Here is a 26,415-nt window from a genome sequence, read left to right on the forward strand (position 1 = left end):
ATCACCGCGTCGAGCCTCTGCTGTCCTGGTCGAGTCTCCCGGGTAGCTAGCCCCCACTGCCTCAACCTCCACTGCAAAGAACCACCGATCATCACCTACCGATGCCGAGTATCATGTCTCCATCAGACCACTGGTACCCAGTCCGATCCACGTGTCTCTCGCTATCCCGCTGAAATAGGCTTCGACTCTCCGAATTCTTACGCCGTAACCCCTTCATCAGCACAGAGTGAAGTCTTCTGCCGGACTCCAACTCCACCTTCAACATGACTCCATTGTGGTTGTACGTGCCACCTCCACGCCCCGTCGACCTCAAGCTCTCATGTGTACACAACCTTGAATCAACCATGCGTCATAGTCTTGTCAAAGCCGCACAAGCCCTCAAGCCTGCACCACGTGTTTCCACGCCCTAAAAGTCGATCACCATCAGCATCACGCGCCTGTGTCGTCGTCGCTGAAATCACCGCCGTCTTCTGCTTTGACCGACATCCCCGTCTATCCGTCAGACAGTCCAATCCGACCCAGCCGAAATTTTCCGACTGCAACCATACTCCACCCTGCGTCGTGTCCGCCTCCATACATCGTGCATTGCTTGACGCCCTGTGTATGCATGATCCTTATCACGACACGCTCCAGACTCTTCCAAGTCTTATACGCATGCCGCCATTCTTGCCACACGCACCATAGACTCACGCCACCATCCCCGTACACAGACTCCGTACAAAGAAATTAAGCTAAAACTCCACCATAGAGGCCCTTCCCGCGTGCACTTAACCGTGGAGAAAAGAAATCTCCAAACTCCACCATATGCTCCTGTAGGCTTTTGGTCAATTAGCTGTTTTCAACCGGTAGCACCTAGTCTATTATGCGTAGCCTTTTGTTCTTAACAAATCTCACGTCTCAGCAGCATATCTGTACGCTCCGCAGCTCTTGTGTACACGCGCGCCGCCTGTAGCAGGCACATAATCAACACGCCTTTTTTTAGGTGAAACTAGGCTTTATTCATCAACCAAAACAGACGGAATACAGATAATGTCTGGTAAGTTCCCTAGCCACACATGTCGACCAACAGGGAGTGTCGAGGCTGCCTTTGCCAAGGCATGTGCCTCAACATTTGCCTCCCTATTCTCAAAGCGAAAAATAACTTTAACAAAATCTAAAGTTCTAGTTCTAATTTCATCCAGTACAAAAGCATAAGAAGAAGATGGCGCAGAACCATTTATATCTGAAACGACTTGCGAGCAATCTGAAGCTATTATCACATGTGATTGTAGGAGATCTTGAGCAAGAGCGAGGGCCTCGTTGCATGCTTGAACTTCCAAACTTGCTGCCTCCACTAGGCCTTCAAATACCATCACTGACGAACCAATGTAGCAACCATTTTTATCCCTGCATATTGCCGCGCTTGCCCCCGTCCTTCCTGAGCGGGAAACGGCTCCATCGACATTGATCTTTACCGCATCTTCGCCTCGTGGTAGCCATCTTCGACCTCTTGGTGTTGCTACACCTGCATGTTTTATTGGTTCTCGTTTTGTGGCTATCTGCAGATCCTCGAGATACCTGTTCACAAAACACATAGTAGATAATGGGCTCTGAAATTCATCGTCATGGATCGCCCTTCTCCGCGCCCACCATATGGCCCACATGGTGATTAGAACCCTAGCAAGATCTTGCTGGTTTGTTGATTCAAAAAGTCAGAAGAGCCATAATCGTGCATCCTCAGTTATGTTTGATATTATATGCTCAACAATTTCCTCATCATAGAGCGCCCATACACATCGTGCCATTCTGCACTCAAAAAGGGAGTGGCGCCAAGAGTCATATCCCTCCTTACATAGGCCACACTCAGGGGACGTGGCCAAATTGCGCTCATGGCGGAGGGACCCAGTAGGTAGTGACATCTGGGCTAGTCTCCAAACAAAAACCTTAACCTTTGAAGGTATTTTCACTTTCCAAAGTTGCAACCAGGACTTGCTATCAGCTTCGGTGTTCGAATGACTCGGCCTATGCTCTAGCCAATCCTCTCGCTGCTGTTTGATTCCATTGATCATTCTATAGGCTGATTTAACCGTAAAAACTCCTCTTCTATCATAATGCCAAGCCCAGAAGTCGGGTTGCACTCGGAAACTCAGTGGTATACTCTGAATGACCATCACATCCGGAGCAATAAAATGCTGAGCTAGCTTCTATGTGTTCCATGACCTGGATGTTTCGTCAATTAGCTCTGACACAAGCTGCGGGGGATCAGCAGATATAGAGCATATTGGTTTCAGCTTGTAGTCCTGTGGCAGCCAGTTGTCTTCCCAGATGCGCGTATTCAAACCCGAGCCAGTTCTCTTGATCAAACCCAGAACCAGGATCTCTTTTCCTTCCAACAGCGAGCGCCACACCTGTGATGGATGTGCGCCAATGGTAGCCTCCAGAATGCTACCGTGTGGGTAATATCTAGCTCGCAAGACTCGTGCGCTTAGAGACTCCGGATCTTGAAGCAGGCGCCAAACTTGATGTGCTAGCAAAGCCAGGTTAAATAACTCGATATCCCGAAAACCAATCCCTCCCATATTCTTTGGTTTACACATGGTTTTCCACGAGACCCATGCCAGTTTTCTCTGACCTTGCTTGCTTCCCCACCAAAACTTCCTCAGCAGGCTATTTATGTGTTCAGTTATTCCTCGGCAAAGCTTAAAACATGACATTGAATATGTCGGAATAGATTGTGCTACTGACTTGATCAAAACCTCTTTCCCCCTGCTGACAAGCATTTTTCCATCCACCCTTGAATGTGTTTCCATATCCTGTCCTTCAGGTATCTGAAACTACCTTCCTTCTTCCTACCTACATCTGTAGGGAGTCCCAAGTATTTTTCTGACAGAGATTCAGTGTGTACATCCAAAGCATTCTTGATTTCATCACGCATTGAATCCGGTACACCCTTCCTGAAATAAATCGAGGATTTTTATGTATTGACCCGTTGCCCCGACGCATCACAATACCTTCTCAAGATGTCTCGCACACGCATAGCACTCTCACTGTTAGCTTCAAAAAACAAAAGGCTGTCGTCTGCAAAGAGCAAATGATTAACTATAGGAGCTGATTCTGCCACCGACAAACCTCGAATACCACCAACCTGAGCCTTTAGAAGGCATGATAGGCCTTCAGCTGCAAGTAATAATAAGTACGGGGAGATGGGATCCCCCTGTCTCATTCCCCTCGTTGGCCTGAAATCTTGCAGGCTACCACCATTAAATAAAACTGAGAAAGTGACAGATGAAACACATCGCATTATCGTCTCTGTAAAACGCGGGCTAATGCCCAACTTTAGCATTACCGCCTTTAAGTAAGGCCACTCCAAACGGTCATAGGCCTTCATCATGTCTAGTTTTAGGACAACAAAGCGGTTCCTCTTTCTTCCTACGTACACGCAAGATCATGGTGATGGCATAGCAACGAGAGGGGAGAGTGTTGTCCACGTACCCTCGTAAACCGTAAGCGGAAGCGTTAGCACAACGCGGTTGATGTAGTCGTACGTCTTCACGATCCGACTGATCCAAGCACCGAACGTACGACACCTCCGAGTTCAGCACACGTTCAGCTCGATGATGATCCCCGGGCTTCGATCCAGCAAAGCTTCGGGGATGAGTTCCGTTAGCACGATGGCGTGGTGACAATGATGATGTTCTACCGGCGCAGGGCTTCGCCTAAACTCCGCGACGATATGACCGAGGTGGAATATGATGGAGGGGGGCACCGCACACGGCTAAGGAACGATCCGTAGATCAACTTGTGTGTTATGGGGTGCCTCCTGCCCCCGTATATAAAGGAGGGAGGGGGAGGTGCGGCCGGCCCCCTTGGGGTGCGCCTGGAGGAGTCCTACTCCCACTGGGAGTAGGACTCCCCCCTCTTGCCTTGGTGGAGAAGGAAAGGGGGGAGGGGAAAGAGGAAAGGGGGCGCCGCCCCCCCCCCCCTTCCTTGTCCTATTCGGGCTAGGGGGGGAGGGGGCGCGCGGCCTGCCCTGGTCGGTCCTCCTCTTCTCCCTCATGGCCCACTAAGGCCCATTAACCCCCGGGAGGGTTCCGGTAACCCCCCGGTGTTCCGGTAAAACCCCGATTTTACCCGGAACCTTTCCGATGTCCAAACATAGGCTTCCAATATATCAATCTTTATGTCTCGACCATTTCGAGACTCCTCGTCATGTCCGTGATCACATCCGGGACTCCGAACAACCTTCGGTATATCAAAACTTATAAACTCATAATAAAACTGTCATCGTAACGTTAAGCGTGCGGACCCTACGGGTTCGAGAACTATGTAGACATGACCTAGAACTATTCTCGGTCAATAACCAATAGCGGAACCTGGATGCCCATATTGGTTCCTACATATTCTACGAAGATCTTTATCGGTCAAACCGCATAACAACATACGTTTGTTCCTTTTGTCATCGGTATGTTACTTGCCCGAGATTTGATCGTCGGTATCCAATACCTAGTCACAATCTCGTTACCGGCAAGTCTCTTTACTCGTTCCATAATGCATCATCCCGTAACCAACTCATTTGGTCACATTGCTTGCAAGGCTTATAATGATGTGCATTACCGAGAGGGCCCAGAGATGCCTCTCCGACAATCGGAGTGACAAAACCTAATCTCGAAATACGCCAACTCAACATGTACCTTCGGAGACACCTGTAGTACTCCTTTATAATCACCCAGTTACGTTGTGACGTTTGGTAGTACCCAAAGTGTTCCTCCGGTAAACGGGAGTTGCATAATTCTCATAGTTACAGGAACATGTATAAGTCATGAAGAAAGCAATAGCAATATACTAAACGATCAAGTGCTAGGCTAACGGAATGGGTCATGTCAATCACATCATTCTTCTAATGATGTGATCCCATTAATCAAATGACAACACATGTCTATGGTTAGGAAACATAACCATCTTTGATTAATGAGCTAGTCAAGTAGAGGCATACTAGTGACTATATGTTTGTCTATGTATTCACACATGTATCATGTTTCCGGTTAATACAATTCTAGCATGAATAATAAACATTTATCATGATATGAGGAAATAAATAATAACTTTATTATTGCCTCTAGGGCATATTTCCTTCAGTCTCCCACTTGCACTAGAGTCAATAATCTAGATTACATAGTAATGATTCTAACACCCATGGAGTCTTGGTGCTGATCATGTTTTGCTCATGAGAGTGGCTTAGTTAACGGGTCTGCAACATTCAGATCCGTATGTATCTTGCAAATCTCTATGTCTCCCACTTGGACTTGGTCCCGAATGGAATTGAAGCGTCTCTTGATGTGCTTGGTCCTCTTGTGAAATCTGGATTCCTTTGCCAAGGCAATTGCACCAGTATTGTCACAGAAGATTTTTATTGGTCCCAATGCACTAGGTATGACATCTAGATCGGAAATGAACTCCTTCATCCAGACTCCTTCATTTGCTGCTTCCGAAGCAGCTATGTACTCCGCTTCACATGTAGATCCCGCCACCAGGGACGAATCCAAGGGGGGACGAGGGGGGGCTAGACCCCCCCTAACGATTCTGCGGTTCTGCCCCCCCTGTGAAACGCAACGTCGCCTGAAAACTCTGAAACTCTCAGGCCCCAACCCATCAACTGCAGACAGAAGCCCATATAGATCAGTTGGAAACCAGCAACACACATGTATTTCTCAAAAAAAAAAGCAACACACATGTGGATTGGGCCAGCCGGCCTGGGACTTGGAAAGTGGAAACCATGGTGGCAGCACACACGCGGTTACACAGATCCTGTTCGCCACACCTGTTTCGTTTGTGCTCCTGTTCGCCACTGCCGCCGCCGCCGCCGAGGGCTATTTAGATCAGGCTTGGTTTCCATTGCAGATCGAAGATAGATGGTGAGAAGAGGGCGGTCATGCAAGGCTGCACGGGTGCACGCCCCGGCCGGCCGGCCGCTTGATCAAGATGAGCAGGGAGGAGGCAAGGAAGAAGAAAAGTTAGTCCACTCTCCTCTTGGATTTTGGTCGTGTTTTAGTTAGTCCTTGGATGATCATCCAACATGAAGTTAGCTTGTATCGAAACTACAAACGGCAAAATTCTATTGGCAAGTGTTCAATTGTTCACTTGTGCCTGTGGACATTAAGAGAACAAAACTACCAGCGAGGTTTTGTATTATAGAAATAATGTAGTTTCTTTTAGGATTGAAATTATGTAGATTTTTCTATCATGGTGGCCACCGGATCGATTTTAAATTAATAGATACGGACCTAAGCATGCTTACTGTAATATATGACTATATTTTCTTAGATTTTTATGCTTAAAGTTCTCGCCCCCCTCATCCCCATTTCCTGGCTCCGTCCCTGCCCGCCACGACGCTTTGTTTAGAACTGCACCAACTTACAGCTCCACCGTTTAATAAAAACACGTATCCGGTTTGCGATTTAGAATCGTCCGGATCAGTGTCAAAGCTTGCATCGACGTATCCATTTACGACTAGCTCTTTGTCACCTCCATATATGAGAAACATATCCTTAGTCCTTTTCAGGTATTTCAGGATGTTCTTGACCGCTGTCCAGTGATCCACTCCTGAATTACTTTGGTACCTTCCTGCCAAGCTTATTGCTAAGCATACGTCAGGTCTGGTACACAGCATTGCATACATGATAGAGCCTATGGCTGAAGCATAGGGAACATCTTTCATTTTCTCTCTATCTTCTGCTGTGGTCGGGCATTGAGTTTGACTCAACTTCACACCTTGTAGTACGGGCAAGAACCCTTTCTTTGCCTGATCCATTTTGAACTTTTTCAAAATTTTATCAAGGTATGTGCTTTGTGAAAGTCCTATTAAGCGTCTTGATCTATCTCTATAGATCTTGATGCCCAATATGTAAGTAGCTTCACCGAGGTCTTTCATTGAAAAACTTCTATTCAAGTATCCCTTTATGCTATCCAGAAATTCTATATCATTTCCAATTAATAATATGTCATCTACATATAATATCAGAAATGCTACAGAGCTCCCACTCACTTTCTTGTAAATACAGGCTTCTCCAAAAGTCTGTATAAAACCATATGCTTTGATCACACTATCGAGGCGTTTATTCCAACTCCGAGATGCTTGCACCAGTCCATAAATGGAACGCTGGAGCTTGCACACTTTGTTAGCACCTTTTGGATCAACAAAACCTTCTGGCTGCATCATATACAACTCTTCTTCTAGAAATCCATTCAAGAATGCAGTTTTGACATCCATTTGCCAAATTTTATAATCATGAAATGCAGCAATAGCTAACATGATTCGGACAGACTTAAGCATCGCTACGGGTGAGAAAGTCTCATCGTAGTCAACTCCTTGAACTTGTCGAAAACCTTTCGCAACAAGTCGAGCTTTATTGATAGTTACATTACCATCAGCGTCAGTCTTCTTCTTAAAGATCCATTTGTTCTCAATGGCCTGCCGATCATTGGGCAAGTCAACCAAAGTCCATGCTTTGTTCTCATACATGGATCCCATCTCAGATTTCATGGCCTCTAGCCATTTTGCGGAATCTGGGCTCATCATCGCTTCCTCATAGTTCGTAGGTTCGTCATGGTCAAGTAACATGACTTCCAGAATAGGATTACCGTACCACTCTGGTGCGGATCTTATTCTGGTAGACCTTCGAAGTTCAGTAGAAACTTGATCTGAAGTTTCATGATCAACATCGTTAGCTTCCTCACTAATTGGTGTAGGTGTCACAGGAACCGATTCATGTGATGAACTACTTTCCAATAAGGGAGCAGGTATAGTTACCTCATCAAGTTCTACTTTCCTCCCACTCACTTCTTTCGAGAGAAACTCCTTCTCTAGAAAGGATCCATTCTTAGCAACGAATGTCTTGCCTTCAGATCTGTGATAGAAGGTATACCCAACTATTTCTTTTGGGTATCCTATGAAGACACATTTCTCCGATTTAGGTTCGAGCTTATCTGGTTGAAGTTTCTTCACATAAGCATCGCAGCCCCAAACTTTAAGAAACGACAACTTTGGTTTCTTGCCAAACCACAGTTCATAAAGCGTCGTCTCAACGAATTTTGATGGTGCCCTATTTAACGTGAATGCGGCCGTCTCTAAAGCATAACCCCAAAACGATAGCGGTAAATCAGTAAGAGACATCATAGATCGCACCATATCTAGTAAAGTACGATTACGACATTCAGACACACCATTTCGTTGTGGTGTTCCGGGTGGCGTCAGTTGCGAAACTATTCGCATTGTTTTAAGTGTAGACCAAACTCGTAACTCAAATATTCTCCTCCACGATCAGATCGTAGAAATTTTATTTTCTTGTTACGATGATTTTCCACTTCACTCTGAAACTCTTTGAACTTTTCAAATGTTTCAGACTTGTGTTTCATCAAGTAGATATACCCATATCTGCTCAAATCATCTGTGAAGGTGAGAAAATAACGATACCCGTTGCGAGACTCAACATTCATTGGACCACAAACATCAGTATGTATGATTTCCAACAAATCTGTTGCTCTCTCCAAAGTACCGGAGAACGGTGTTTTAGTCATCTTGCCCATGAGGCACGGTTCGCAAGTACCAAGTGATTCATAATCAAGTGACTCCAAAATCCCATCAGTATGGAGTTTCTTCATGCGCTTTACACCGATATGACCTAAACGGCAGTGCCATAAATAAGTTGCACTGTCATTATTAACTCTGCATCTTTTGGTTTCAACACTATGAATATGTGTATCACTACTATCGAGATTCAATAAAAATAGACCACTCTTCAAGGGTGCATGACCATAAAAGATATTACTCATATAAATAGAACAACCATTATTCTCTGATTTAAATGAATAACCGTCTCGCATCAAAAAAGATCCAGATATAATGTTCATGCTCAACGCTGGCACCAAATAACAATTATTCAGGTCTAAAACTAATCCCGAAGGTAGATGTAGAGGTAGTGTGCCGACCGCGATCACATTGACTTTGGAACCATTTCCCACGCGCATCGTCACCTCATCCTTGGCCAGTGCTCGCTTATTCCGTAGTCCCTGTTTCAAGTTGCAAATGTTAGCAACAGAACTAGTATCAAATACCCAGGTGCTACTGCGAGCTCTAGTAAGGTACACATCAATAACATGTATATCACATATACCTTTGTTCACCTTGCCATCCTTCTTATCCGCCAAATACTTGGGGCAGTTCCGCTTCCAGTGTCCAGTCTGCTTGCAGTAGAAGCACTCAGTTTCAGGTTTAGGTCCAGACTTGGGTTTCTTCTCTTGAGCAGCAACTTGCTTGCTGTTCTTCTTGAAGTTCCCCTTCTTCTTTCCTTTGCCCTTTTTCTTGAAACTGGTGGTCTTGTTAACCATCAACACTTGATGCTCCTTCTTGATTTCTACCTCCGCGGCTTTTAGCATTGCGAAGAGCTCGGGAATAGTCTTGTTCATCCCTTGCATATTATAGTTCATCACGAAGCTCTTGTAGCTTGGTGGCAGTGATTGGAGAATTCTGTCAATGACACTATCATCAGGAAGATTAACTCCCAGTTGAATCAAGTGATTATTATACCCAGACATTTTGAGTATATGTTCACTGACAGAACTATTCTCCTCCATCTTGCAGCTATAGAACTTATTGGAGACTTCATATCTCTCAATCCGGGCATTTGCTTGAAATATTAACTTCAACTCCTGGAACATCTCATATGCTCCATGACGTTCAAAACTTCGTTGAAGACCCGGTTCTAAGCCGTAAAGCATGGCACACTGAACTATCGAGTAGTCATCAGCTTTGCTCTGCCAGACGTTCTTAACGTCGTCAGTTGCATCAGCAGCAGGCCTGGCACCCAGCGGTGCTTCCAGGACGTAATTTTTCTGTGCAGCAATGAGGATAATCCTCAGGTTACGAACCCAGTCCGTGTAATTGCTACCATCATCTTTCAACTTTGCTTTCTCAAGGAACGCATTAAAATTCAACGGAACAACAGCACGAGCCATCTATCTACAACAAACATAGATAAGCAAAATACTATCAGGTACTAAGTTCATGATAAATTTAAGTTCAATTAATCATATTACTTAAGAACTCCCACTTAGACAGACATCTCTCTAGTCATCTAAGTGATCACGTGATCCAAATCAACTAAACCATAACCGATCATCACGTGAGATGGAGTAGTTTTCAATGGTGAACATCACTATGTTGATCATATCTACTATATGATTCACGCTCGACCTTTCGGTCTCCGTGTTCCGAGGCCATATCTGCATATACTAGGCTCGTCAAGTTTAACCTGAGTATTCTGCGCGTGCAAAAACTGGCTTGCACCTGTTGTAGATGGACGTAGAGCTCATCACACCCGATCATCACGTGGTGTCTGAGCACGACGAACTTTGGCAACGGTGCATACTCAGGGAGAACACTTCTTGATAATTTGAGTGAGAGATCATCTTAAAATGCTACCGTCAATCAAAGCAAGATAAGATGCATAAAGGATTAACATCACATGCAATCAATATAAGTGATATGATATGGCCATCATCACCTTGTGCTTGTGATCTCCATCTCCGAAGCATCGTCGTGATCACCATCGTCACCGGCGCGACACCTTGATCTTCATCGTAGCATCATTGTCGTTTACGCCATCTATTGCTTCTACGACTATCGCTACCGCTTAGTGATAAAGTAAAGCAATTACAGGGCATTTGCATTTCATACAATAAAGCGACAACCATATGGCTCCTGCCAGTTGCCGATAACTTCAGTTACAAAACATGATCATCTCATATAATAAAATATAGCATCACGTCTTGACCATATCACATCACAACATGCCCTGCAAAAACAAGTTAGACGTCCTCTACTTTGTTGTTGCAAATTTTACGTGGCTGCTACGGGCTTTAGCAAGAACCGTTCTTACCTACGCATCAAAACCACAAACGATAGTTCGTCAAGTTACTGCTGTTTTAACCTTCGCAAGGACCGGGCGTAGCCACACTCGATTCAGCTAAAGTGAGAGAGACAGACACCCGCCAGCCACCTTTAAGCACAAGTGCTCGCAACGATGAAACCAGTCTCGCGTAAGCGTACGCGTAATGTCGGTCCGGGCCGCTTCATCTCACAATACCGCCGAACCAAAGTACGACATGCTGGTAAGCAGTATGACTTGTATCGCCCACAACTCACTTGTGTTCTACTCGTGCATATAACATCAACGCATAAAACCTAGGCTCGGATGCCACTGTTGAGGAACGTAGTAATTTCAAAAAAATTCCTACGTACACGCAAGATCATGGTGATGGCATAGCAACGAGAGGGGAGAGTGTTGTCCACATACCCTCGTAGACCGTAAGCGGAAGCGTTAGCACAACGCGGTTGATGTAGTCGTACGTCTTCACGATCCGACCGATCCAAGCACCGAACGTACGGCACCTCCGAGTTCAGCACACGTTCAGCTCGATGACGATCCCCGGGCTCCGATCCAACAAAGCTTCGGGGATGAGTTCCGTCAGCACGACGGCGTGGTGACGATGATGATGTTCTACCGGCGCAGGGCTTCGCCTAAACTCCGCGACGATATGACCGAGGTGGAATATGGTGGAGGGGGGCACCGCACACGGCTAAAGAACGATCCGTAGATCAACTTGTGTGTTATGGGGTGCCCCCCTGCCCCCGTATATAAAGGAGGGAGGGGGAGGTGCGGCCGGCCCCCTTGGGGTGCGCCTGGAGGAGTCCTACTCCCACCGGGAGTAGGACTCCCCCCTCTTGCCTTGGTGGAGAAGGAAAGGGGGGCGCCGCCCCCCCCCCCCCTTCCTTGTCCTATTCGGACTAGGGGGGAGGGGGCGCGCGGCCTGCCCTGGTCGGTCCTCCTCTTCTCCCTCATGGCCCACTAAGGCCCATTAACCCCCGGGAGGGTTCCGGTAACCCCCCGGTGTTCCGGTAAAATCCCGATTTTACCTGGAACCTTTCCGATGTCCAAACATAGGCTTCCAATATATCAATCTTTATGTCTCGACTATTTCGAGACTCCTCGTCATGTCCGTGATCACATCCGGGACTCCGAACAACCTTCGGTACATCAAAACTTATAAACTCATAATAAAACTGTCATCGTAACGTTAAGCGTGCGGACCCTACGGGTTCGAGAACTATGTAGACATGACCTAGAACTATTCTCGGTCAATAACCAATAGCGGAACCTGGATGCCCATATTGGTTCCTACATATTCTACGAAGATCTTTATCGGTCAAACCGCATAACAACATATGTTTGTTCCTTTTGTCATCGGTATGTTACTTGCCCGAGATTTGATCGTCGATATCCAATACCTAGTCACAATCTCGTTACCGGCAAGTCTCTTTACTCGTTCCGTAATGCATCATCCCGTAACCAACTCATTTGGTCACATTGCTTGCAAGGCTTATAATGATGTGCATTATCGAGAGGGCCCAGAGATACCTCTCCGACAATCGGAGTGACAAAACCTAATCTCGAAATACGCCAACTCAACATGTACCTACGGAGACACCTGTAGTACTCCTTTATAATCACCCAGTTACGTTGTGACATTTGGTAGTACCCAAAGTGTTCCTCCGGTAAACGGGAGTTGCATAATTCTCATAGTTACAGGAACATGTATAAGTCATGAAGAAGGCAATAGCAATATACTAAACGATCAAGTGCTAGGCTAACGGAATGGGTCATGTCAATCACATCATTCTTCTAATGATGTGATCCCATTAATCAAATGACAACACATGTCTATGGTTAGGAAACATAACCATCTTTGATTAATGAGCTAGTCAAGTAGAGGCATACTAGTGACTATATGTTTGTCTATGTATTCACACATGTATCATGTTTCCGGTTAATACAATTCTAGCATGAATAATAAACATTTATCATGATATGAGGAAATAAATAATAACTTTATTATTGCCTCTAGGGCATATTTCCTTCATTCTTAACTCTCCTCGACTTCATATAGTGCAAGCATTCGTACGCTGTTATGAAATTGTCAGTGATAAGGCGACCAGGCACAAAGGCCGACTGCTCCTCGGAAATTACCTTTGGGAGAATGATCTTCAACCTATTGGCTAAGACTTTTGACGCTATCTTGTAGACCACGTTGCAAAGACTTATAGGCCGAAATTGTCCGAGGATTTTTGGACTAGCTATCTTGGGAATTAAAACGATGAACGTGCGACTGATATCCTCTGGTGAGTCATCTCCATTGAGCAATCTTATAATCATACCCGTAACCTCTTCACCACAAAGATCCCAATGTCGCTGAAAAAAATGTGCGGGAAACCCATCAGGCCCCGGTGCTTTTGTTGGGAACATTTGAAAAAGAGCTTCCTTAACCTCCTTATTAGTATAAGGTGCATTCAACTTGCCATTCATATTTGCATCTACCTTGACCGGGATATGAGACAGCACCTCCTCCATCCCTATGCATCCCTCCGATCAGTACATATTTTCATAGAACTGGCTTGTCATCTCTGCCATCTCAGCGGCATCTGATGTGACTGTCCCGTCCGGCTTCTCCAACTGTGATATGTTGTTTCGAGCTCTCCTAGCACTGGCCTTCTTCTGGAAGTATTGGGTATTGCTATCGCCTGCACGGAGCCAGCCTATTCGGGACCTCTATCTCATCATTATTTCCTCCCTGTATGAGATCTCCATGATCCGGTCTTGGATCAACTTTTCTTCTTCTCCCGGTCCAGTTCGCAAAGGGTTAGCTCGTAGTTCTGCCAGTTGTTGGCGCAGCCGCCGAAGCTCTTGCCTTACTGACCCAAAGCTCGCTCGGCTCCAATGCCTCAGTGAAGAGCCAACCGAGGTTAATTTTGCTGCTAGTTCTGTCAGGTTGGTCGCAGGTAGATCCTGCTCCCACGCATGTTTCAAAGTTGCAGCAAACCTGTCATCCGTTTCCCAGCAGCACTCATATCTGAATGGTTTCTTCAGTGCAATCTGCAAGTTACTAGCCTCGAGTTCATTCATCAACAGTATGGGGCTGTGGTCAGATTTTGCCGCCGTGAGATGTTCAACTGAGGTGAACGGAAACAAGGATGACCAACTAGCGGTAGCTAGCGCTCGATCAAGCCGAACCCCGCAAAACTCTCCACCAGCGACTCTCTTCTCGAAAGTCCAGTCCAGGCCTTTGTACCCTAGATCAGCCAGCTCACATACATCTACTGCTTCTCTGAAGCCTTCGATCTGTGCACTATCTCTCTTGTTGGGACCCATTTGCTCCTCTGGCCGTAATATCTCATTAAAATCACCGATGCAAAGCCACGGCAATGTACTTTCGCCCCGTAAGAATTTCATCGTGTCCCATGTCCTGAACCTCAGGCTCCTGTTAGCTGTTCCATAAAAACAAGACAAACGCCACGGGTTTTTGCCCAGTTCCTTCACAATCGAGTCAATATGATATTGAGAAAAGGTTTTTATTTCCAGATCAACATCACTCTTCCAAAACAAGCACAAGCCACCACTCCTTCCCGCACTATCTACTCCAAAACGACCCGAGAAACCTAAGCTACCCGCCAAACCTTCCACCCTATACTTCGCAAGTTGTGTCTCCACAATGCAAAGCACCATCAGTGCACATGCCTCCACTAAATCGCGGAGCTCTCTGACTGTCGCGGGGTCGCCAATCCCGCGACAGTTCCAACAAAGCGTCCTCATTGGGATCGGCGGTCCTCTCCAACGGAGGCCGCCTGATCATCAGTTACCATGACAGCATCCTTCACAGCTCCATCTTGCCTTCTTCTCTTGACTATCGGGGCTTTCCCAGGGGTGCTGGAGGCCCCAGGATTTAGTTCGTCGCCATTGTTTTCCAGAAGAAGAACGGTACCAGCGACTCTGCCGGCCAAATTTGGGAGCACTTGGCCCCTTATATTCACCGTCCCATCTGCTAAGACAAGTCTTTTGCGTGCATTGGGATTATCAGTGGAAGGATCTTGCTGAGTATGGCCCATGCTGGTGGTATGCATATCCCCCTCCCTTCTAAAACCCTCACATCCTCCTTTCCCTTGCCTTCCACCTCTTCCCCCTTTTCCTCATGACCTGCCTCCTCCACCTCGTCCATCCATGTTTCCTCCTCCTCCTGACACAAAGGTCGGTTGCCCCGAGCCCCAAAGAAGTCACTCGCCCCACTCGCAGGTGCGAGGGTCATGTATGCCGTCTCCACACTCCTCCACTGTATGACCCATCAAGCCGCAGAAAAAGCAAAAGTCCGGCAGCCTATCATAAAAGACAGGATATCTTTTTAACCCCCTGAGGGTGATTGGTACAAACCTCACCAGAGGCGTGCTTACATCCACAAAAACTCTAACTCGCAGGGCATTTGCTGGATTGATCTTTCCTTCATTGACAATGACCGTGAAGGCGGTTCACCAACCTTGGTTGTGATCTTCTCTGCCAGTTCCTTCTTCGCTGTCAAACCATCCGGCAGCCCCTTGATTCTAGCCCACACAGGGACCTTGTTCAACTTGTACTCTGAAACATCGGTGAACCCATCATACTCCTGGATGATAACAGGCGCATAACGAAAGATCCATGGCCCCCCATCCATGATCCGTTTCCAGTCACCGAGGCAATGACACTGGAACAAGAATAGATTTGGGCCCTTTACATTGAAGGTTACTCCTTGTGCAGCCGCCCACGCGTTCCTCATCTGCTTCAACAACGCTGCATGGCTGAAGGGCTTCGTGGTATACACGCGGAACAGCCCTAGCCAACGCACGCCCTTTATCAGATCATCTACTTCACCTGACAGATCGAGATCATCCTCCTCCTCTCCATGCAATTTCATCCCTTCAAAGCTGTCTTCCAGATCCAGCACCGGTCCGTAATAGTCCCACTCCTCCTCTTCATCCCCTTCCTTGCTTCCACTACCCGATCCTCCCTCCATCGTCCTAGGTTCTTCTTCCTCCAGACCTCCTTCCCCTACCTACTATTTCCCCGCCAGATCAAAGTCTACCCTCGTCTCTTCCTTCTCACTCCCCTCTCCGCCCAACGCCTTCATGTGTCGTAAATTCGCCATGCAAGCGGTTCCCAGGGGCACCGCCGCTGTGATGACTCCCCGCCGCCGAAGAAACCCGGCCGGCGTGGAGGATTTACGTGGACTCCGACGTTGCCGCCGGAGGATAGGTGGAACCCTAGATCGCCTCTAGGGGTTTTTCGGTAGAGGATGCCCCCAAAATTAGAAAACATGATCGAGGCCTCCTACAATCAACACGCCTTGACTAGCAGCTGTCACGTGCTCCCTCTCGGCCCAATCTGCCCACTAAGCCATGACCCAACACGGCCTGCTTGCTCCTCTGGCGCCATGTTGGCTCCGCTCTGCCCCTGCGATGTATCGCTCCAATCAATCGTGTCACACTTGGACCGAACCTCCTGCACGCTGAGCATCTGAGCCTCCGACCGCGTTCTATACGCACCATGCCTGACGCAGCTTCCTGGCCGCCACACGAGCCTCGCTGCTGCGCTTCTGCACAGAATCGAAAGACTCCCGCTTCCTGCCTGTGCGCCGCCGAGAACTACTACGAGTCGATCTGCCTCCCGCTGCCGATTGCTTTATACGCGACGTTCTCCAATCGCCGCCAACATCCCACACGAACATCGTGTCAATCTGCAGCCGATCCCCGTCGCTCTCCTCTGATCAACAAACCTGCGACCTCAAATCGAACCTTGCTCATGATACCACTTGTTAGAATAAATCCGAAGTCATCGTCAATCTATCGAGGACCAAGCAATCACACAAACACGACACCGAGATTTGTTAACGAGGTTCACCGATATGGCTACATCCCCGGGGCATGACTACGGGCGCTCCTCCCCATGACACCGTCACAATACCGCACCCTGGCCGCCCGGGCGCCGGCACACGACGCCGGCTACCCCGCGTGCCCGTGCTATTATGTTGGCATAGGTTACATCGTGTGTCTACCCCTACTATACATGAGAGGCTTAGGATACAAGTGTCCTATTAGGACACAACTCCTACCCTGTCTACACACAGTACGACTCCAAGTCCAACTGTGTAACCTAACTTGTACAATAATATTCGACACAACTCTAACAGGACGTCGGAGGGAGAGGGCCGCTGCCGCCGGATCTGGAAGGGTCGTCCCCGCCGTCAGTTAGATCCGTGTCGCCGCCGTGCTTGAGCTGCTGCAACTAGATGCGGCGACGCCAGTTGGACATGTGAGAGGGAGGAGGGCGGGGGTGGGAGGAGCACGCCGCCGCAGTCTCCTCCAATAGCGCTGTTGCTGCTGTCCCTTCTTCTCCGGCACCGGCGTTGGCGTCGCCGCAACACGATTAGAGGCGGCGGTCGGGCGAGAGAGCGTTTCGTGAGAGTGGGCGTGGCGTTTCGAGCGAGAGAGAGAGACGGGGTTTGCTTCCACCAGCCGGGACGCGTGGGTCGTTTCCCGGCAATTTCCACGCGGTTTGGGAGGGGTTTAATCCCGGCCAGGTCTAAACAAAGGCTATTAGAAGCCAAACCGGGATCCGACCCCAGCCGGGGCGAAACCCACGGGGATCAGCGGGGTTTTGGCCCGATCCCAGCGGGGGTGGGGATAACCGAACAAGGCCTTAAGGGCAACATAATACACTTTCCAACTTGGTATCAGTCGCCAGGTCTCTCTCTCTCTCTCTCTCTCTCTCTCTCTCTCTCTCTCCATGGCTCCGGACGACACCTCCTCCTCCGCCGCCGCCGCCACGAGCTCCGCCACGTCGTCGGGCTCCCTCTCCTTCTCCTCCTCGGCGCCTGCTGCCGGTACCACCCCGGCTACCTCCCCTGCCACCACCCCTCCCTTCGTCTTCGGCACTTTTCCAACCCTCTTCAGCGGCTCCTTTCCCACCCCGGCATCTCAGTTTACCCCCTCTTCACCACCGCCATCGGCTCCTCTCCAGCACCGCCGCTGGCACCCGCAACACCCCATCCGATTTTTCGTGACCACATCACGAACCACATCAAGCTTCTCCTCAATCTAGCCGATCACAATTATCATAAGTGGAAAACCTTCTTTCTGATGGTCCTTGTTCGCTACAGCATCTCCTACCTCCTCGACCACCCTCCACCTCCTAACGCTCCGCCTACCTTGAGCTCGACGCCGATGTCATTCTATGGATCTATGCCACCCTCTCGGACACCATGTGTGATCACGTTGTTGGCGCCACCACCACCTACGCCCTCTGGCACAAGATCAAAAGACTTCTTTCTCGCCAATCGAGATGCCCGCTTCATGATCCGCGACCGCCAATACCGCAACCTCAAGCAGGGTGACCTCTCGGTGTCGGAGTACGCCGACTGTCTAAAACTCCTCACCGACGGCCTCGCCGACATCGAGCATGCCGTTACCGAGGTGGATCTCACCACTCAATTTCTTCACGGTCTTGACAAGCGGCTTGACACCATCCATGTCGTCCTCGGTGACCAGAGCCTTCCCTTTGACACCATCCTCTCCCGCGTCGTCCTCGCGGAGGAGTATCAGGCACAACGCGCGACTGAGGAGGGCGTGCCCGCGTTCGCCATGGCGGGCGGCACCTCTTCGGGCGGCGGCTCCTCGACCGGCCCCTATGGTGGTCGCGGCCCGGCCGATCGCACGGCTGACCGCCCAAATGATCGCGCCCCGGACACCCCCCATCCATCGCCCAACACCTCTGGTCATGGGCGCGGCGACCGCTCCGGTGACGGTGGTGATCGTGGACGCGGGCGTGGATGTGGGCGTGATCGTGGCCGCGGTGACCACTCCGAGCACGGTCAGCAGACGGCTCACTTCTCTCCCTTCACGGGGTACTTCGCCCCGTATGGGATGGCTCTTCCGTCGCCCCGCTCTGGCTGGATCCCACCGAATTCTGCTGGTGTTCTTGGACCCTAACCCAGCGCTCACACCCAGATGTACCCTGCCTTCACGCCCTCTCCGGTGCCCTCCACCCCGTACTATCAGCCACCCCAGCCATCATGGGACCACCTTGCCATGCTCAACACCGCCTTCAGCAATGGCGGCTATGCCGCGCCCCCGGCACCCGAGTGGTACCTCGATAGTGGCGCTTCTTCACACGTGACGGGCGCCCAAGGTAACCTAACCTCGTTGAGTTCTTCATTTTTGCATTTACCTTCTAGCATTGTTGTCGGTAATGGGCATCATCTCCCTGTCACTGCCACGGGCTCTACCACCCTCTCACCTCACGATTTTTGTCTTACCGATATTCTTGTCTCTCCCAGCATAGGCACTAGCCTCATTTCCGTTTGTAAATTCACTAATGATAACTCATGCTCTATTGAATTTTACCCGTGTGGTTTTCTTGTGAAGGATCTTTGTACTCGACGATTTCTCATGATCTCCGTTAGCCATGGCGATCTCCACCCCTTCGTTGGCAATAAACCGGCGCCAGCGTCCGCTCTCCTCGCAGCCACCTCCTCGGACTTGTCGCATCGTCGCCTTGGGCATCCCGAAGCACACACCTTTTCTTCCAGCTCTAAACATTTTATTATTGATTGTAATAAGGCTCCTCACTCCCCATGTAGTGCATGTCAACTTGGCCGCCAGCCCCGTTTACCTTTTCCGTCTTCATTCAGCAAAACATATGCTCCTTTTGATTTAATACATTTGATTTGTGGACACCACCCGTTGTTAGCTTCTCTGGGTTCCAATACTACCTTGTTGTGCTCTTTGATTTTACGCATTTCTCGTGGACATTTCCCCTCCACAACAAATCTGACACGTTCACCGTCCTACAACGTTTTCTTACGTTTGTGAGTACCCAATTCAACGTGATCATCAAGAGCATGCAGTGTGACAACGGTGGTGAATTTATCAACTCGTCTCTTCGCACCTTCTTCTCCTCCAACGGCATTGCCTATCGCTTCTCGTGCCCCCATACCTCCCCTCAAAATGGCAAAGTGGAACGTATGATTCATACAACCAATGATGTCGTGTGCACACTTCTCCTTCAAGCTAACCTCACACCACCCTTTTGGGTTGAAGCCCTTCACACGGCCACCTAGCTCCTCAACAGGCGTCCCTCACATGTCATTGCACCGCATACGCCACACTATCTCCTCTATGGCGTTCCACCCACATACGACGACCTTCGTGTCTTCGGTTGTCTATGTTTTCTGAACCAATATGCCACCATGGATCATAAACTCGCCCCACGCTCTTCCCGCTGCATCTTCCTTGGCTATGCCCTCGAACACAAGGGTTACCGCTCTTATGACCTCGCCACACGCCATGTCATCGTCTATCGTCACGTTATTTTCGACAAAACGATTTTCCCCTACACCCGCATCACACCAGACCACACAACTACCACGTCCACAATCAATCCCCATGCACCTCCGCCACCCAGCCCGGTTCCCTCCTGGACCACCCTCCCCTACCCCACCCGGGCCCCACCCTCCACCGACATTTGCATCCCGCCAACCCACTTCTCCCACGTCACCCGCTGCATCCCGCAACGACTGGCCCACACCTGCCGCGCCCGTCGCCTCGTCACCCGCTAGCGGATCCTCCTCGGATCGCTCGCCCACCCATGCACCCAGTCCAACGCTCGTTGGTTCGCCTGGTCCCGCCGCATCCTCCTCGGATCACTCGCCCACCCATGCACCCAGTCCCATGCTAGTTGGTTCGCCCGGTCCCACCGCGTCCTCCTCGGATCATTCGCCACCCCGTACGCCCACACCACCTCTTCCGCCCCATGCAGTACCGGTACAACCACCCCACCAATCAAATCGAATGACCACCCGTGCTAAAACTGGTTACTTAATGCCTAAATGCCTCATCCTTGTCGACGCCTCCACATCCATCTCACCCATTCCTCCCACGTATAAATCCGCCCTTAAGGATCCCCATTGGCGTCAAGCGATGTTAGATGAGTTTAATGCATTAATGAACAACTTCACTTGGTCTTTGGTGCCTAAGCCTGCAAGTGCAAATGTGGTTACGGGCGAGTGGATTTTTTGGCACAAGTTCAACACGGACGGGTCTTTGGCATGGTACAAAGCTCGGTGGGTCATTCGTGGCTTCACGCAACAAGAGGGTGTGGACTATGATGAGACATTCAGTCCAGTGGTCAAGCCAGCAGCTATTCGGGTGGTATTGAACCTTGCCACCTCTCATTCATGGCCCATTCATCAACTTGACGTCAAGAATGCCTTTCTCCATGGTGAGCTCAATGAAACTATGTATTTCTCACAACCGGACGGTTTTGTGGACTCCTCCAAGCTGGACCATGTGTGTCTTCTCAGCGAGTCACTCTATTGTCTCAAACAAGCTCCTCGGACATGTTTCTTGCGCTTTCAGACCTTCCTCTTATCTCTTGGGTTTCGGGCATCCAAGAGTGACACCTCCCTCTTCATCTTACATCATGGTAACTCTCTTGCATACCTGTTGGTTTATGTGGATGACATCATCCTCACCGTGAGCTCTCCTCACACCCTCACCCACATCATCACCTCTCTCAAGTGAGAGTTCGCCATGACTGATCTTGGTACATTACATCATTTCTTAGGCATCAATGTCACCACCAACCAATCCGGTCTCTTCCTATGCTAACAACAATACACCCTCGAGCTTCTTGCGCGCGCCAACATGCTCAACTGTAAACCTGTATCCACCCCGGTTGACACAAGCTCTAAATTGTCGTCTCAAGAAGGCCACCTGCTCTCTAATCCTACCCATTATCGTAGTATCACCGGAGCTCTCCAATACCTCACACTCACGCGCCCGGACATTAAATATGATGTCCAACAAGCTTGCTTATTCATGCATGCCCCACAAGATATTCATATGCAGCTTGTGAAGCGCATTCTACGATACTTACAGGGCACCTCTCATTATGGCCTTCAGCTCTTTCGATCTTCTTCTAAAGACCTCATCGCATACACTGATGCCGATTGGGCAGGGTGTCCGGACACGCGCAAGTCCACCTCCGGTTTTTGTGTGTTCCTTGGAGCAAACCTCATCTCATGGTTATCCAAGCGGCAACCCACCATCTCACGATCCAGTGTCGAGGCCGAATATCGTGGTGTTGCTAATTGTGTGGCTGAATCTTGTGGGAGCAAACTACAATAGAAAACAGGATTGTGGTACAAAAATAGAAAAAATCATCCTGGACCATCGGATCAAACATGGATGGCCCATATTCTAGCAGAGACATCTCAGACCACGTACTAGACCTTTTATGGAAACCCCCCTGATAATGTGTACGTATGAAACATTAGTTTACAGTGAAGACCTCACCTTTCTCATATTCAATGGTTTTGTCCTCAGTAAATAAGACTAATTTTCAAATCCTCTCAATGTTGATGCCCCATCTCAGTACGTGTTTATTTCATGTATACTTAAGTACAATAGTGGCTTCTACTAGATCACTGACTACCCAAGAAAAATAAAACTGTTGCCCCCTAAAAAAATTGTCAATATATATCACAATATTTGTATACACATGGAATTTAAGCCATCTCATTCAATTACGTGTCAAAACGGACCATCCCAGGCAAAACCGGTAACCAAATAAACAGAAGCGACTCAAAAGTAGAAACAAGCATCATCCAAACTTAAAAAAAAAATCCATCATCCAAACATAGTAGCTCTTATATGCAGGAACACAATACTTCTTTCCAACAGCAGAAGCATGGCAGCAAGCGAAGCAACCAGGATCCAGAAATAATCTACACCTATTACAAGAAGAATTAATAAGTTGAAATAATGCATACAACAGGTTGACAACTACCATATGCACAATTACATAATTCTCATTTCAATTCTCAGCAAGGACTGGTCCATGATGTACAAGTCTGATACAAACTCAGTGCAAAGCAGAGTGGAAAGACCACTGAGTTACAGGGGTTTTGGCATCTAGCAAGACTTGCTCTCTCCTCGTAATCTAGCCACTTGGACATAAGCATCTTCGTTGCTGGTGCTTCTTGCTCATCGAGGTTTATGTGCTGGAAAGATGACACCAAATAAAGTCTGAATCAGTTTGAGCACAAGACCGTGTGAGTCTCACACATCCATACTTAAAATATTTGCTCCTGAGCTAATATAATGAGTATGCATTAACAATACCATTTCACTAGCAGGAAGAGAACTATATGCTGCATATAGGTATTTGAACTTTACTTAATATCATCACTAAACTTGCTATAACAATTTGATCAGGTATATTTTCTGCCATATGGGATGATGAAATTTCCTACAGCATTCTCTAGTATATGTGAGTGGAAAGATGATTTGGATGCAATATAAGTATATAACCAGCTAAAATCCAAATAGCTGATTGTTCAGTGACCTTTAATATAACAAAATGAGAAATCAGTCCAATTACTGGACTGCAAAGTTAAGGTTGCAAATTAAAGAGATGCACAGGAGACTTATTTTTACATATAGGAAGGTAAAAAGTTGCAGTTATATACAACCAGTTGTGTTGTACAACTGAATAAGGAAGAGGAAATAGCTAACATAATTGTTTCACTACAGCAAAACTAGCATAATTTTTGGTTTCAGTGCCATTACTGGAAAAATAGATAGTAAACTCTCAAAAACCAGTGAAGTGGTACATATTGCAAGTATAATAAATTTCAGTCTTGTGCTGACAAGCACTTAACTTTCAAGTACTTTAACAGGTAGATGAGATTAGTTCATTCTCATGTACAGTTCCAAATGCTCTGTACGGACATGCGTAAAAAAGACTGCACGACCTTTTTGGAATCCTCGCGGCTCCGAATGCGCCCACTCACAACACCAATGGGTTTGTTCTTGTGCAAAAGTCTGCTATTTAAGATCTGTTGTGGCTATTCTGAACTTCACTGCTCTCAATGATTGGAGGATCGGACTACTAATTAACCTTCACAAATCAACAGGTAAACGGCTACCTTTTACAAATCAATCGTATCTACACCACCAAAGAAAATTGTATCTACACTGAACTTCCAAATGCAGCAACTTGAGAACCAACGGATTGAACGATAAAGTTTTGCACATTTTCAACAGGAATTAATAACACTCAAAAGAACTGTAGTATGCAACGTTGGCAGCGTCTGAATAAGCCACATCTTTTAAAGAAAATTGAGCAAGGGCAGAAAACGTGCATTGCACGTGCTTTCCAAGGGTGTCAATCCTTCCTAGTCTTCCTAGTGCATCTGTGTGGGATAATGGGAGTGTCGCACACATCACCAACCATTAACTACAGCATGATGCAAGTTCATAGCTTACATCTGATAGAAAAGGTCAACTATGTCAGGTTGCATGCATCCAGCATTCCAGCAACAAGTGAACTGTTGAAGGCTCCGCTAAAGAATGGCTTACAAACATGCAGAATTAACCTTCCACGGGTCGAACTTGAGAATCAAATAAAAAATATCGAAACGATCATATGTGATTGCACCAACATAGGCATGCTTGTTACGACATTTCATCGATGACTCCACACAGGTGTGATGACGAGGTTGCCATTAGGCTGTAAGCGGCCGCGATTCTCTTGAACCGAAGAAACTTACGCCACTGGCTCAAGCAGATGCGCGCTTCTAAAGAGAACACATATTGATCGGTGGCACAATCATAGAGTGGCCTCATCGTCCATGAGGAGCATGTTGTTGGCCATGCGCCCATGCCTACAAAATACGAGGCATTGACATAGCTTGGACGGTATTTTCTTGTGAAAGCTAAGTATGAGTCCCAAAAGTGCATTTTTGGTGTTGACTACTTGACTTACTAAGTTGTTCTCGTGTGCCAAGTTTATGTATCGTGGACATATTTGTTTACTCTAGAAAAAAGTTACACCACGGTATGTAGGGTGCACTTGGGGCCTCATCCGCATGTTCTACTCCCACCGCGATCCCAGGCTCATCCTCGACAGGAAGCAAGGGAGCAGAAGGCACACCTTCGCTGGTACTGTCCCTCTTGATTTAATTATGGACAACAGTTATTATTAGTAATGTAAATTCCTGAATAGTAGTAATGATCTAAATATGTGGGCAGTGCAACAGAAATTCAGTTTCATGACAGTACTATCGTAATCTGTGATGTCCATCATTCGCTTCACAATTCTCTAATGCCACAAACTAGCAACCGATACCTCTAGAACTAACTGAAAAATATAAGGCAGTCAGGAAATACATCACTCAAGATTCGTGTTGTAAATTCTGTTATTGGGATTGACACTGTTACTAGTATGATTGACTAAAGCAGTGGCAATGATGCCTACAGATCTCGTCGAATATAGTAGTATCAGCCGCCGAATATAGTACCTACAGATCTCGTCGATTGCAATGGGGTAAGACAAGGGGTAGATCGAGGTTGTCCTCGGCGTTGTGGAACGATACCTGGAGATTCACTCGGCCAGCGTCGAGGCGCAACACAGGAGAGGTCCCCCCGGGCAGCCCTACCGCCGGCGACGACACGACCAGGATTCCTCCAGTAGCCAAGGTCGCCCAGCTCGGTAGACCTAGGGGCAGAGATGGAAAGCTTCCTCCATAGCCAAGGTCGCCCAGCTAGGTACAGGATCTACACCGCCGTCGCCGTTGGCAGGCCATTAGGGTTGGGGATTTGTTCGACCCTCAGCTGTCGGGAACGTCGCGGCTCGATTTGGAAGAAGGAGATGACCGGTCAAAAGTAAGAGGACATCGGGAGCAAAATAACTGAAGATGGGGGACTATTTTGTAAAAGAAGAGCGCACAGACCCCCCACTAGAATATGGGCCATCCATGTTGGATCCCATGGTCCAGGACGAGTTTTTCTATTGTTGTACCACAAGCTCGTTTTCTATTGTAGTCACTCCCGAATCTTGTTGGTTGCGGCAACTTCTACATAAGCTCAAGGTACCACCACACGTGCCACCGTGGTGTATTGTGACAACATCAGTGCATCATATCTTGCGAGCAATCCGGTTGTGGTCGTCTTGGAGTAAATAGCATAAAACTACTACTTTAAAGTTTAGGGTTCCAAAAATCGGGTGGTCGGCTGTTTCAAAAAACCCAAATCCTCGAGTCTTTATCAGTTGATCATGATTATGACAGTTCAGGCCCACATGTAAGATAACTATTTGCTTGACCGTTAACTTACATGTGGGTTCCACATGTAAGTTTTTAAAAAAGCATCCAAATCATGTAAGTTTTTTGAAAAAAGCAATCAGGTCCTTGTGACTTTTCTGAAAAAGCAATCGGGTCCCCATGGCAGCCAACAGCTCAATCCCGCTCGGCAGGGCAGCGATGCTTCCTGAGCCATGCCTACAGTGGCAGAATCCATGCCGTGCACCACCCGAGGCCGGCCAGCTGTGCCCCCAGCGGCTGGATCCACGCCGGTCATCGCCTGAGGCCGGCGAGCCGCGCCCACCGCAGTCGCCATGTCCTGCCTCGCCGTGCCTCGCCCGCGGCCACGCCATGACTTGCGAGTCGCTTGCCGCCACACGT

The 26,415-nt window shown here is 48.1% G+C and overlaps 1 long non-coding RNA gene across 1 annotated transcript; it reads right to left on the reverse strand.

Annotated features, from left to right (window-relative positions):
* Positions 1-22,743: 22,743 nt before the first annotated feature.
* On the reverse strand, positions 22,744-25,630 carry LOC123072274 (uncharacterized). The gene is made up of 2 exons (XR_006434977.1): positions 25,330-25,630; positions 22,744-22,953 (listed from the first exon to the last, which is right to left on the reverse strand). It is a non-coding gene; the product is annotated as an uncharacterized lncRNA (long non-coding RNA).
* Between the last annotated feature and the right edge of the window lie 785 nt (positions 25,631-26,415).

Source organism: Triticum aestivum, chromosome 3B (genome assembly GCF_018294505.1).
Source record: "Triticum aestivum cultivar Chinese Spring chromosome 3B, IWGSC CS RefSeq v2.1, whole genome shotgun sequence".
Classification (NCBI taxonomy): domain Eukaryota; kingdom Viridiplantae; phylum Streptophyta; class Magnoliopsida; order Poales; family Poaceae; genus Triticum; species Triticum aestivum.